Source organism: Marmota flaviventris, chromosome 1 (assembly GCF_047511675.1).
Source record: "Marmota flaviventris isolate mMarFla1 chromosome 1, mMarFla1.hap1, whole genome shotgun sequence".
Taxonomy (NCBI): domain Eukaryota; kingdom Metazoa; phylum Chordata; class Mammalia; order Rodentia; family Sciuridae; genus Marmota; species Marmota flaviventris.
In genome coordinates, this window is record NC_092498.1 from 102,647,978 (window position 1) to 102,663,309 (window position 15,332).

At 42.6% G+C, this 15,332-nt stretch overlaps 1 pseudogene; it reads left to right on the forward strand.

The window, feature by feature from the left end:
* The first annotated feature begins 10,583 nt into the window (after positions 1-10,583).
* Positions 10,584-13,988, forward strand: LOC114095175 (thyroid receptor-interacting protein 11 pseudogene; annotated as a pseudogene).
* Positions 13,989-15,332: the final 1,344 nt, after the last annotated feature.

Sequence of the window (15,332 nt, forward strand, 5' to 3'; positions counted from 1 at the left end):
GTGTGTGTGTATGGGTGTGTGTGTGTGTGTGTGTGTGTGTGTGTATGAATGTGTGGTGTTGCTGGGGATTGAACCCAGGGCCTTATACACACTAAGCAAGTTCTTTAACACTGAACCACACCCCCAATCTAAGAATTTCATCTCAGAACATGTGTTTGTAAGTGAAGTTGGGTGGGACAATGGAACATAGTGGGAGAAAGCAGCAACAAGCACATGTGTGATACAAATGTCCATTGTTTTCATTTCTAAAGGTTTGTTTTGTATCCTTTTCAGAGATCATCAAGACATGTTTAAATATGGATGTTCCCATCTGTTCTCTTTAAAAATATAGCTTACAGATACACTGTTTCCCTCATCCTTCTCTAATGGCACACAGATGTGATTTGGATGGCTGGTTGGTTGCCCCCAGCATGGATGTGCCATGTATTTGCTGGTCTCCTATCAATGGACATATGTTCCTGACTCTTTGCTGTCATGGATGATCAGGCTTTGTGCACATGGGTGGGGACCTCTGTAGTATATAAATACAAAGAGAGGTGAACTGGTGGGTCAAAAGATCTGGCTATTGTTCACATGGTGACTCCTATTCAATGTGTTTTCCAAGAGTCTGTCCCAATTCCCAATCCCTGCTGGTACAGTTGGGTACAAGGGATCATCCCCCAAACCTCCCAATCAAGTACTCTCATTCTGCCTACTGGGTGGATAGATTGACAGTTAGTGATGGAGTTTTCATTTTTACTTTTTATTATGACGATTTTAAACATGCAGCAGGGTATAAAAAAGTAGTCCAATAAGCACCCACATACCAACTGCCTAGAGTAATAATGATTGTAAACATCTTGCCAGATTTGCTTCACCATTCTTTTCATTTCTGTTGAAGTTCTTTAAATCTCAAACATCATGTCATTCCATTCCTAAATATTTTCAGATGTCATGTGAGGTTGGAAAACCCAGCTGCCTATGTATATTCTCCTGAATGTAAAATGGCTGCAGACCTGCTGCCTTTGCTCATATATGAGGCATGGGGTTGGCCTGGTCTCCTCACTATACATTTTCCATGGAGGCTCTGGCCTCCATGGAAAAATGTATAGTCTGTCATGAGCTGTCTGTGGGCTGTGAATGGACTGTTGCACATAGTAGCCACGTGAGAGGATAAGTCTGGCATTGGGAACTTCTCATGGCACCCCCCATAGGGATTGACCGCCTGATTCAGGTGAACTTCCCTCTCAAGCTCTGCCAAAGATCCCACACGGCACCTGAGATGGGTGTGACCTGCCAAGATGTCAGTCAACCTGCTGATTGCAAGACATCACAGAGCAAGATTCTGCCCTTGAAAACTTACCCTTGCCTTTGATGTACCTCCTTAAATAAACCACTGGAGCCATTTTTCCTTTGTCTAGTTCTAGAACCCATGTGGAACTAGATCTATCAGGGGCTTCGCTTTCTGTAAATATATCTCTGAGTATTTGTACTCTGTTATTTACTAATTATTTGAGATTGTAAGTTTTAGGGTGGGCAGGATTATCCTCAGCAGGAGAAAAAATCCCTTAATGAGACACTGGCCATCGTCCCCCTCTCCCAGCCCCCATAGTAGTCTCTCCCGCAAATGCACTGCTCCCCTAAGTCCTGCTGCCCTGGCCAGATTCTCCTTTTCTCCATCCACTCCTTCAGAATCTGATTAATGCATCTCTAGCATCTGGGCCATTACCTTTTACTTGTTATGGAGGAGCAGGAAGGAAGAATGAAAGGAAGAGAAAATGGGAGGAAGAAGTGAATGATGGGAAAAAGGAGCCAAGAAAATAAGGGAGGAGGGGGAATAAAGATGGGAGAGATAGAGGCAGAGAGGGAGGAAAGAGGGAGAAGGGAAGACTCAGGGTGAAGGAAGCCTGATTATGTTCTGTCTGGAATTATTTTCCCCATGGGAGCACAACCCCATCACTCCCCCATCTGAAGCTCTTTTGGTTTCCTGTAACCTATGGGACAGAGTCCAAATGCTGAGTGTGGCATTGATGCCCTCATGAGGATAGGTAAAGTGACTCAGAGGAAGAGTCTGGATCCACAGCTGTTTGAGTCCTATCTGGCCCTGCAGGTTGAGCAGCTTACCTTTTCCTTACCTGTAAGATGGGGGGTGATAATGAAATCTACTGGATTGGGCTGTTATGAGGGTTAATTGAGATACTTCATGCAAGCACTTGGTGCCTGGTACACAGAATGTTAGCACCCATTATTGTTGTTCTTGTATCTCCATGGTCCGGGTTTGGATTTATGGGGTGGTGAGGGTGTTATCATACACAGTTCCAGAAAGTTTTGTTTTCTGTTTGTTTATGTATTCATTTTTTTTTTTTTTTGAGATGGTGTCTTGCTATGTAGCCCAGGCCGGTCTTGGACTCCTGAGCTCAATTGATCCTCCTGTGTTAGCCTCCTAAGGAACTGGGGATATAGGCCGCTGTGCCTGGTTATCAGATAGTACTTCCTTGATCAGTACAAATGCACTGGCTGGGTTTGAAACTTGCCTAGGATTTAAAGGCTCAGGCTCCACTAGTCCCCTGTGAGCTGCCATCTGGAAGAGCCCTTCTTTGGGAATTAGGTTTTGTCCTCACTTAACCTTGTATAAGCCATTTCCTTCTATGTACTCTCAGTTCTTCCACCTATAAAATAGAAGCAGCAATGACATCTCTCACTCTGGCTGATATGAAGATTAAATGTGGCAGGTGATGAATAATGAAGGTGCCTCCTAAACCATTTTTTGTAGGTTGCATTTTTTTTTGTGTGTGTGGTGCTGGGGATTGAAACCAGGGCTTTGTGCATGCAAGGCAAGCACTCTACCAACTGAGCTAGATCCCCAGCCCCAAGTTGCATTTTTTATTATTTAGAAGATAATCTCTGGGCTGGATGTGTATATCTCAGTGGTGAAACACTTGTCTAGCATGATTGAGGCCCTTGGTTCAATACCTATCATCACAAAAGAAAAAAAAATTCAAGTTTTTCTAATTAGAAAAATAACATATACACATGATGAAAACTTGGGCAACTCAGAAAAGCATAAAGAGGAGAACAAATGAACAAAAAACCCACCATGATCCATATTCTAGAAACATCTTGTAACATTTTGGTTCCTTTCCATATACTCCTTTCTGTATAAACATATACACACTGTATATATGGAGTAGATCCCCTGTGTGCAGGCTGACCCACTGTGCATACTTGGACAACCTGTTGTAGGTGGAGCTGGGCTGTGGTCCTGGCTAGAGTCAAGTTATATTCTGAGCACTTCTTGTGCCATCGAGATTTCTGGAAAGCATCATTGTTAGCAGTTGTGGAACAGCTAGTTCATGGGCAAACCACTGCCATTTTAACCATTTCCTTAGCTTCTTTAAGAATTGATTTTAGGCTTTAACAATGGGACATTGCCCAGAACTCCTCTGGTCAGGGCTCTGTTTCAAAAGAGGGGAGAATGGAGGCCTGTTCTAACTGTTGGAGGGAACTAAGCCCCCAGGGTCCAGAGGACTAAGTTCCCTGAGGCTGGGGCTGTTGGGGGAGGGACCAGAGGTGTTGGTGGTACAAGGAGTTCAGGGCAGAAACTCAGCTGCCCTCACCTGCAGCTGAGGTGGAGACACCAGAGGTTTCCAGGAATGAAGATTCTCCTCTAGGCTCGCCAGGCCCAGGGGCAAGGAACACAGGATTGTAATTGGGAGGAGGTTTGTTGGCCCCTGGCTTGCCTCGAGGCTGAATCAAGTTTGATTCAGTCCCTGTTCTTCCAAGATGTAAATGCTCTTTCTAACCCATTGTCAGCTCTGGGTCTGGGTTGAATGGGGAGAATGAGGCCCAGGACTGTAGTCATTGGGAGCACTGTCTCTGCACAAAGGTCCTGGGGCATCAGCTGGGCTGAAGTTTCCTCTAAAACTCAGAGGAGAGACAGGGATGGAGGAAGCCAGGCTAGTCTACGTGCTTTTCCCTCTGTCATGTGACCACTATGGTCTCTGGGTATACATCTGCCCTCATCTGTGGTCTCTGGGGTCATGATCCTGAGTGTGGGCCTTTCCTTGTCACTGAGATCACAGCTCCAGCATGCAGGTCCTACCCTCAGCCCTCATCTGTCTGCTTTGAGGCCCTCCCCACGTCCCCTATCTCACTGATTATATCCCTGTACACAGCACTGCATTTCTTGCTCCAGAGCTTGGATATGACCCTGCCTTGGCCTCTGCTCCTCTTCTTCTGCCTAACAGCCCACAAAACACCCAGGCCTTGGGTGTTTTGTGAGTGGGTTGGACACACTGGCCAGCACTGTCTGTTCTGGGTCACAGAAAAGGATGCTGAATGGAGCCCTATGCTTTCAGCTTGTTCCCTTATGGTTTAGTGACCAATACTGGTCTGTGTTGGGGGCATAGATGAATGAGGTATAGACCCCAGGTATGAGCCCACAGCAGCCCCTCACCATCAGCGAATCTTCCAAGAGGAAGTTTCCCTTGAACATTCAAGAGAGACAACTGGCTGCACAGGGACTGAGGAATGCAGATGGCTCAAGAGGTGCATGCTGCCAGGCACAAAGAATTGGGGTATTTGGGAGAGTCAATAGTCAACATTGCAGTAGGAGAGGTTTGGGCTGCTAGGGATGTAGGGAGGTATAAGTAGGGAGCCTGTTCAGGGAATCTGTTCCTGCAAGAAGGGGAGGCAGAGATGACCTAAGAGGAAAGAATGTGGCAGCCAGGGCCTGGGTCTCCTGGGGCTGAATCAGGATGGTCAGAGGAACAGGGGGTCCAGGCTGCAGGGGTGGGCTGGGGGAAACCGGGGGAAGGAGTCTGATGTCTCCATAATCAGTCCATTCCACGCTGCTGCCTCATCCTTCAGAAATCTGCCCCTGGGTCTTTGCGGCTCATATCAGTACCTTGGGTAGAGAATTAGCGAATTATAAAGGAGTATCTTTTAAACAATCCCAGGGAACATGGGCGACCTCTCTTTTACATATGGGGGCCTTGAAACTCATATTGGGGAGGGACTTGCCCAGTTTCACACTGTCATTAGGGGTAGACCTGGGGTAAGCTCTCAGGCCTGCAGATCCTCAGGGATAGGCCTCATCTTAGAAAAGGGGCCCAAACCATTTCCCCCCACACCTCTCATGCCACATAGGGTCAGAGATTCAGGGAGCTCACCTTTTGACAGAGCCCTGGCACTAGGAGGAGGTATCTGATCTCTAGGAGAGATTAAACTGGGTGTTACAACCTGCTAAAAACACATTTCAGTGGCTTTCATTAATTCTCCACAGATGGTACAATTTTTAGTCAAGTTACTGTCCATGACACTTTAAAATCTTATTTGCTGACATTACAAGAATTGGGAGATTTTCCATTGAAACCTAATGTTTGGGTGTGGGAATCAACAAACACCAGCCACATGAGAATAGGCAGGTTATTTAGCCTGAGCTGCTATTGCAAAGAAGCTGGACACCATCACCGCATGTGGCTGAGGTTCCTGGGCAGACGGGGAAGCAGTTCAGCTTCTAAGGGGAAAGGGAGACTCTGGTGAACCCTAATGGTGGCTGGAGAAGGTAGAGGTGGGGCCTCCTATGTGACTGGTTAGGGAATATATTTGGATTTCTCTGGTTGGTCCTAAATTAGAAGTGGGATCAAAACTAGGGAAGCTGTCAGTTACTAAACAAATTCTGGTGATTTCGGCTTATTTGTTGTTTGGCTTCCTGGATCACTGCTAGAGGGAGTCTTCTGACTTCCTGTCTTGGGCTGGTGGCTGCAGATTTCGGCTCAGAGATCTATTCTTGTGTGTGGTCTGGATGCTGCCTGTGTGTGACATATAGTTTCTCCCTGGATCTCTTGATAATCAGAGGACAGACCTTCAATGTTGGTGGGAAGTGAGCCTTTAGGGGATTGTGGGACCCCTGTCTCTTCCTTTTTTTTTTTTTTTTCCTGTTCTGGCTCTGAGGGGAGAACGTGGCTCTACCATGCACCCTAGACTACAGGCCTAAATGCAATTGGACCAACCGATTGTGGACTGAAATCTCCAAAAACTGTGAGCCAAAATAAAGCTTTTCTCTTGGTAACTTTTCTCCTGTGGATGACTCAGGAAGCTGAAAATCTTGCAAGATCAGGAAGCCAACAGGAACCTAGAGTGGTAAGCCCCCACAGCATCTCCTGGTCCAAGGACTTAGCCTGAAGGTATGCTATGCCTCTGACCTCTTCCTTGCATAGGAGGGATGCAGATTAAAACCCATCAAGATGTGGGAGGAAGGCACCTCAGCTTATCACACAGCCATGCCAGCTTTCTTTAGTAACATGTCTCATTACTGGTGATATTAACCTTGATTAACTTTTGTTGGTGTCTCTGTCTCCACTGCTGAGAAAGAGACAAGCAACCCTGACATGTGAGCCAAGCCTTGGGGGTTCCTTTGAACATACATCTGGATCTCAGAGGGGATGTCTTCACCATCATGTCAGAAAACTATGATCCAAATCACAAAATGGCTGATAGCCCCCTCTCCTGGCTTATGTGAGTCATTACCGCTCTACCAATCACAGCTCTAGCCTCCTGCTGTGGACCTAAAATTGTTAGATATCCATAGAGTTACTCTCTCTGCCTGGCTGGTGGCACATTACTGTAATTCCAGCTACTTGGGAGACTGAGGCAGGAGAGTCTCAAGTTCGAGTTCAGTCTGGGCAACTCTGTGAGACTCTGTCCTATAAAGGACTGGGAGTGGGCTGAGATTGTGGCTCAGTGGCAGAGCGCTTCCTTTGCAAGTATGAGGCACTGGGTTTGATCCTCAGCACCACATGAAAATAAATAAATAAAATAAAGGTACATCTACAACATATATATATATATATATATATATATATATATATATATATATATATGTATAAAAGGACAACTACATATGTATATATATAAAAAGACTGGGAGTGTAGCTCAGTGGTAGAATATCCTTGGGTTCAACCCTCAGTACCAGGAGTTTGCAGGGTAGAGGATTTTTTTTTCCCTCTTGCTGACTGACAGATTGCCAATCTAGAGCAAAGTTCTGTTTTCTTAAATCCTCTCCCAAGCCAAGGCCACATCTTATGAAGCCTTTCTAATTTCCCTTACCGAGGCACCCTGTGCTTCTCCAGGGTGTCTTCTCCCTCCCTACTGCTATACATTATCAACCCAACTTCTTCAGCCACAAGTGTGTTCTGGCTGCCCTCTCCTGGAGGTCCTGGACAAAGCTGTGATGGATGATGACAAAACCAGGCCTGGATGTAAAATAAACTATAAGAACACTGTGCCAGGGGAAAGGTCAAATTTCCCTCCCCTTTCAACCCTTCTTTAGGAAACTAATTAACAGCACAGACCCCTACATTTTGGATTGTAAATAACTACTTCTGGGAAACTAAGTACTCCCCTTTGAAGTGTAAAGGCCCCTGTTGAAACTTTGGGATCAAGACTAGAGATTATCAAAGGCCATGTGAGAGGAGCCAGTTTTTACCATTATTGCACCAATATCTAACAAAATGAAATTAAACATCTCTCACCATGCACAAAATTCAACTCAAAGTGGATCAAGGACCTAGGAATTAAACCAGATACTTTGCACCTAATGGAAGAAAACAGTAGGCCCAAATCTCCATCATGTAGGATTAGACCCCAACTTCCTTAATAAGGTTCCTATAGCACAAGAATTAAAAAAAAAAGAATTAATAAATGAGATGGATTCAATCCAAAAGGCTTCTTCTCAGCAAAAGAAACAATCAGTGAGGTGAATAGAGAGCCTACAGAATGAAAGCAATTCTTTAAAATAAGCACATCAGATAGAGCACTAATCTGTAGGATATATAAAGCCCTCAAAAACCTTAATACCAAAAAATCAAATAACCCAATCAATAAATAGGCCAAGGAACTGAACAGACACTTCTCAGAAGAGGATATATGAGCAATCAACAATATATGAAAAAATGTTCAACATATCTAGCAATTAGAGAAATACAAATCAAAACTACTCTAAGACTTTATCTCACTGCAGTCAGAATGGCAGCTATCAAGAATACAAACAACAATAAGTGTTGGCAAAGATGTGGGGGGAAAGGCACACTCTTACATTGCTGGTGGGATTGCAAATTGGTGCAGCCAATCTGGAAAGCAGTATGGAGATTCCTTGGAAAACTTGGAATGGAACAACCATTTGACCCAGCTATCCCACTCCTCGGTCTATACCCAAAGGACTTAAAATCAGCATACTACAGGGACACAGCCACATCAATGTTTATAGCAGCTCAATTCACAATAACTAAACTGTGGAACCAATGCAGATGCCCTTTGATAGATGAATGGATGAAGACATAGTGGTGTATATACACAATGGAATATTACTCAGCATCAAAAGAGAATAAAATTATGGCAATTGCAGGTAAATGGATAGAGTTGGAGAATATCATGCTAAGCAAAGTAAGCCAATCCTAAAAAACCAAAGGCCAAATGTTCTCTCTGATAAGTGGATGCTGATCCATAATGTGGGTTGGAGGGGTGAGAGTGGAGCTACTTTGATTGGGAAAAGGGGGAGGAAGAGAAGGGAAGAAGAGATGCAGGTAGGAAAGAAGGTGGAATGGGATGGACATCATTACCCTAGGTACATGTATGACTGCACATGTGGTGCGACTCTATATCATGTACAACAGGAAAAACATAAAGTTGTGTTCCACTTGTGTACAATGATTCAAAAAGCTTTCTACTGTCATGTGTAACTGAGTAGAATTAATAAAAAATCAACTAAAAAAACCACTCTCTTCTTTATAAATTACCCAGTCTGTGGTCTTCCATTGTAGCAATAAAAAACAGAGAAAGACAGGGCTCCTGAGAGAAGCAGAGATTAGGAGCTCAGGGTTGAGCACCAGAGCCAGACACACTATGTCCCATGGAGAGCTTGCTTCCCTCCAGACCCACGGAGAGAACAAACCAAGGCAATTCCTCCTGATGGCTGTTGGAAAGGAGGTCACTGGTAGGAACTACTGCTGGTACACTATCCTCTGGGTAACAGGTTCTTTATCTCCCATCTTGTTCCTTTCATTCCTTTATTATTAATAATCATATCTTACTTTTCAAATCCCAAACCTAGCACAGAATGTTACTCCAATAGAAGCTGCCATGAAGCTGCAGTATGAAGAAATGCATGATCTGATTCACTAGAGTAGTTGAGTAAGATCCAGGCTGTCCTGCCCAGGCTTCAGATACTACCCAGGGGGACCCAGGTAAGGAGGACCTAGCCCCAGCAAGGAAGGGTATGTTTAGAAAAAAAATTACTTGCTGCCCCTAGGTTGGACCAGCTCTATATGCCAGGGCAGTGCCATGCCACTGGACACTAGAGTACACACTATATGCTGCCTGTAACCACAGGATGCACAGGACAGAGAAGAGAGCATTAGCACTCCTATGACTTTCCTAAGTTAGCAGGTAAAGCAGACAGCCTGATATTTCAGAAAAAATAGGAAAGCAACATTTCCTGTATACATCTGCTTTAAAATTATAGCTTAAAAGCTATGCTTCAAGAGTAAGTAAATAAATAAGATTAGGACTTATTTATAAGAAAAAAATTAGAAGTCCCACTCTCATAAATAAGTCTGGGTCATGTAGGTCCTAATCTTATAAATAAGTCTATATGACAGCAAGAACATTTCATTATACAAATCACAAAAGTACATTATGTTTACAAGGTATGCATGTGGAAAGGAGTCTCTGATCTTCAGTTTCACTCTCCTCAGCCCAGAAGTAATGAGCCCTTCCCCTGGTAATTGGTGATGGCTTGATTGGGAACCTGCATTCACATTCTTGCCTTCAGTGTGGTTTAGATTAATAGTATCCAATACATTTCATAATTTATGTATAATCTATATATAATGGCTGATACTATCTTGATGAAATCTTTCTTTCTAAAAAAATCATCTTGTTTGGTGTTGGGAATAAAATCTAGGACTGCATACCTGGTAGGCAAATGCTCTACCCCCAAGATGAACTCCCAACTCATTAAAAAAACATCAGTTTTATGGTTGGGGCTGGGGCTCAGTGGTAAGGCGCTCATCTGGCACACAGGAGGCATTAGCTAGGAAGTCAGTAAAATGTTAAAAAGGAGTAGTAGGAGAGAATACCCTTGATTGTTCCTGATCTTAGTGGGAAAGTTTCAAGTTTATTATCTTTAAGAATGAGGTAGGGGTGATATGGCAGCTAGCGCCCAGGTAGCAGGGGTAGCCAGCTGTGGCAAGTTGCTAACACTCGGCTAGAAGTCACCCAAGCCCGAGGGTGGAAAGTGGTGAGAAGGAGCCCAGGCACTGCGGGGGTGACTGTGCCACTGGTGGCAAGTCCCTGGTGCAAGCCCAGGCCAGGCCTCTGCATTTCTAGGCAGATAGCAATGGTTGGCACGAGTCCCGCCCTTCGTGGAATTCTGAGTGTTTGGGTCATAATTGACCCCCCAGCATTCCAGGAGTTTCAGAGCAGAGGTGGATAGAGACGGAGGTGGTTTCCAGAGGTGGATAGAGACAGAGGTGGTTTTCAGAGGTGGATAGAGACAGAGGTGGTTTTCAGAGTGGGTCTGATGGTTCACTGAAATTGGGGAGATGTCATCCTGGTTTAGAGGCCTAGGTTCCAGCTTGGGCCACTCCTTGGGTCAGGTGGGGGACAGCTTGGCTTCCCTCACTGGCCATACGTCCAATGTCACCAAGGACGCGGTTCTCGATGAATTCGAGGAGGTAGAAGCAGGTTTACCTAGTTATTGGAGAAAGAACATTGAAGATACCAAATGGATGATCAGATATGACAATGAAAGACTTAAAAACTATTGTTCTGACCTGGAAGAAAGGTATGCAGCATCTGAGCTACGCATCCAACATCAATCTGCAAATCATCGAAATGAACTGGCATAGAAAGAAGTCGAAATCAGGCAACTGAAAGCAAGACAGTTTGTACTAGAGGATGAGTTGTTGCAACTGAAGTCAGCTGCCCAACCACTGCATTCAGGAGCTGGTGGTGTACCGTCAACCACTGCCCCGTCTTCATTTGGTCATGACATCAGTCATGGTTCAGCTTTTCCCGGTGATGACATGGACTTCAGTGACATCATTTCAGCACAACAAGAAATCAACAGACTGTCAATTGAAGTTTCAAGACTCGAATTCGAAGTTGGCCGTTGGAGCGCTGTTGCTCAGGCACAGGCAACACATAATTCAGATCAAAGTGAAATCTGCCAACTACAAAATACTATTAAGCTACTTGAACAAAACCGAAATCAAGACCTTGATAATCACCAAGGTGAAACTGCAGTTTTGCAGAATGTATATCAACAGAAACTGGCAGAGATGAGTCGCCGGTATCGAGAGGAACTAAATGCCTCTGAAGAAAGAATTAGAAAACTTGAAAATCAGTTACAGCAAGGTGATTCAGGAGTAACAGTAACTGATGAGTCTAAAATCTGTGACTTGCAAAAAACGATTCAGGTTCTACAAACTGAAAAACTAGAGTCTGCCAGGAAGATCGAAGAACTTGAGGATCAACTAAAAGACATAAATGAACAATTATCTTTGGCACAAAATGACACAGAGGTCTTGAAGAGAGAAAAAGAGCAGCTCAGTGTGGAAAAGCAACAAATAATGGAACAGTGTGAAACCTTGAAGCTGGAATGGAGTCAATCGCAGCCTTCTGTGATGGAGCAGAAAGAGGAGGAAATTGGGAATGTGCAGAAAACCAGTGAACAAATAAAAGCCCAGTTGCAGGAAGACACACACAACACTCCAGCAGACAATTCTGATAGTTTCCAAATAATAAAAGTTAAAAGTCTTTGTATAGAAAACGGAAGTGAAAAACACAACCTGTGTAACTATGAAACTGTAAAAGGAGTGAAAGGAATCCAACAACATGAACTTGAAATTCAACTTGTAAATGAAAAGAGTAGATTTTTAACCAACCAGATTGATCAGCTGTCTGAAGATGAAGTTGGTCAACTCACTCAAGCTATCCAGCAACAAGCTCTTCAGGCTAAAACTTATTCAGGAAAACTTGATATGATTCCACTCCAGCTCTTGGCTGCGTTATCACGTACCTCCCAGTCAGCAGAGGCCCAAGAGCTGAGACAGTCACTGCAAGAAAAGGAGGCTACCATTAGGATGCTCCAGGAAAATAACCACAGGTTGTCTGATGCAATTGCTGCTGCCACAGACAGAGAAAACAAAGAACATGAAGAAATGGATTCCAAAATTAAACAGCTCAAGGAAGAACAAGATGTGTTAAACACTTTACTGAAGGAAAAAGACCTCTTCATCCAAGCCAAAAGTGATCAGTTTCTTTCTTCCAATGAAAAGCTCACTGACAAAGTGAATGAAAACGAGTTGTTGAGGCAAGCAATAACCAACCTAAAAGAGAGAACATTAATTTTAGAAATGGTCATTTTTCAACTCAAAAGGGAAAATGAAAAAATGACAGAAACATCTCAAGAAAAGGAAATGGAGTATCAAGCATTACAAGAGACCAACTTGAAGTTCTCTGTGATCCTGCTAGAACAAGAGTATGAGTGCCAGTCCATGAAGGAGCAAGCTCTTGCCTTTGAGCAGCTGTTACTAGAGAAAGAAGATGGCAAGGCTGGGGACTTAAGTCAACTTTTAAAAGCACTTGAATCCATGCAGGAGAAGACCATCCTATTTCAGCAGGAGAGAAACCAAGTCACCTTGTCTCTAAAGCACCAACAGATGGCAAACCAGACCTTAGAGCAAGAGGTTCAACACTTACGTGACAAAGAATTACACTTAAAGCAGGAGGTACAAAGCCTGAGGAGCCATCTTCTAGAATCAGAAGATTCTTACAGCTGGGAAATTGGGGCTGCAGAGAAGAGAGAGAGGAACCTAAGACAGAAAGTCACACTATTGGAGGAAAAGCTGCTCTCCTCTTCTAATGCAAGTCATCAAGCCAGTGTGCAGGTAGAGTCCCTGCAGAAACAGGTGCGTTTACTCTCCCAAGAGAGGGATGAGAACGCACTGCAGCTTTCACTCTACCAGGAACTAGGAAAGCAGTATGCCATGTCACTCACTAACCTGCAAAAGGTTCTAGAGAGTTCCCAAGAAGAAGAAAAAGCTATGTATTCCGCTGAATTAGAAAAGGAAAGACAACGTACCACTGAATGGAAGGAAAAGGCAGAAAATCTAGAAAGAGAGGCATTGTTATTACAGGAACGCTTGGATGAAGCCAACCATATGTTGGATTCAGCAACCAGACCTACACAACAGTTACATCAAAAGGAAGAACAGATTGAACAAAGTGAGCTCCCACGAGAAATATTGGACGATGATCAAAAGAAATGGATGAACTCGGAAAATGGCACAGAAGGAAAAGTGGACAAAGCCCTAATGAGAAACCTGTTCATCGGGCATTTCCAGACACCGAAAAATCAGCGTCCCAAAGTGTTAAGGTTAATGGGAAGCATCCTGGGCATTCAAAAGGAGGAAATGGAGCAGTTGTTGAGTGGATATGATGGTGGTGTTACTAAGTGGATGATGGGATGGCTTGCAGGAGGATCCCAATGTGTCCCCAACCCACATTTGACACCAAATGAGCAACCTGGGCTGAAGAGTTCTTTTTCAGAACTTTTTGTCAAATTTCTGGAAACAGAATCTCATTCATCCATTTCATCACCAAAACTTTCTGCTCGTGCCATGAAGTGTCTAGACTCCAGAGGAAGGAGAAGGGAACGTGCAAAAATACCAAGAAGTGTGACAGACACAGCAGAATTCAGAGCTGGTAAAAGAGAGGCTGTGAATCCATTCTTGGCACCGCGTTCTGTGGCTGTGCCACTGACTAGCCTAGATGGACTTGGACCTGGTGGACCTGGGAATCTCCTTTTGAATCCCATCGCAGACTTCATGCCCACCTTTACACCATTGCCATTGTCGCCAGACAATAGCGCCAGGGTTGTACTAAAGGACCTTTGAAAGCAATTCAAAGTGATTCTCAAGCCCAGAGATGAGTTAGCACTTTAAAGAAGAAATAAACATTTTGTTCTTTTTATAAAGTGGCCTTTTCAAAAAGAAGCGGTGTATTTGTAGGGACAAAGAAAAAAGTTGATCCATAGAAGTTCCAGGTCTTTTGTCTCCCCCTCCCCATTTTTAGTGTGTGTGTGTTTGCTGTAGCACTGTTTTAAAATAAATTTTTCTTTGTTTACCGCAGTCCTCGTTTTCATGTGATATTTTGCTCTGATGCTATCAGGTAATCAACAGCAATAATAACCATAGCTCCAACCCCCCCTTTTTTTAGGATTATATTTGTTACATTTAATTATATTAAGATAAAAACGATACATTTATATAGCAGACAGAATAGAAGAAAAATCCAACCCATATGAAACCCATATGAAAAAGATACATACCTCAGAATTTGGGCTAGATGAAAACAAAATATGAAGTAGCAAAATATTGTAAATTCTTTAGTTCATAAAAGAAAACACTGTATAACTACTAAAAGAAAATTACAGTGGGAGGGCCTGAACATGAAGTTTAGTGGATAAATTCTAAGATTCTTTTAACCTAAATACTATGACACCTATCCATTTTACTTCATTCTATAAAAAGTCACTTGACGTTCATTTCGTTTTCTAGATGTTACATATGTCCAGAAGGAAGATGACATTTGTCAGTCAGACCCAAAGTATAATCACATGCATCCTTTTTAATTTGTAAGAATGTATCATTAAGTATCTGGACTGTTTACATACTTTGCTCTGGGCCCTTCAGCAATGCTTATAAACACATTTTTAAAAACATTTGATCAAGGAAAAAAGTGGGATAGAGAAATAAAACATTACAAAGTTTTGAAAGATGAAAAAGTTAACAAAGAAGTAGATAAGTCCTTTCTTATTTTGGTAAATTAAGGTAAAAGATAAATCAAAAGTTTCTAGCTTAAGTCAGGTGATATCAGAGAAGTGAGAAAGCAGATTATGTAGCAAATGCTTCTCTGACACCTGTAATTTCTAAAACCATTAAGAAAATTTTGATGAAAATTGATTGAAATAAAATTTAATATAAATGAAATTATTTAAAATAAATCATTATAATTTATTAAGAATTAGTTTCACTAATTTAATTTATTTTATTAATTAATTTAATTATGAATTTAATTCATTTCATTAATTAATTTTATTTATGAATTAAAATAAATTTAATGATTTATGTTTAAAAATTTCTTGAAATTTTTAGACTGGTTTAAAAATTAATTTAAATAAATTTTAATAGAAATCAAATTATTTAATATTCATTATACAATTTAATATAAATTTTAATAAAATTAATTTGGTAAAATGTTCTCAATGGTTTTAGAAATGGTAGGTG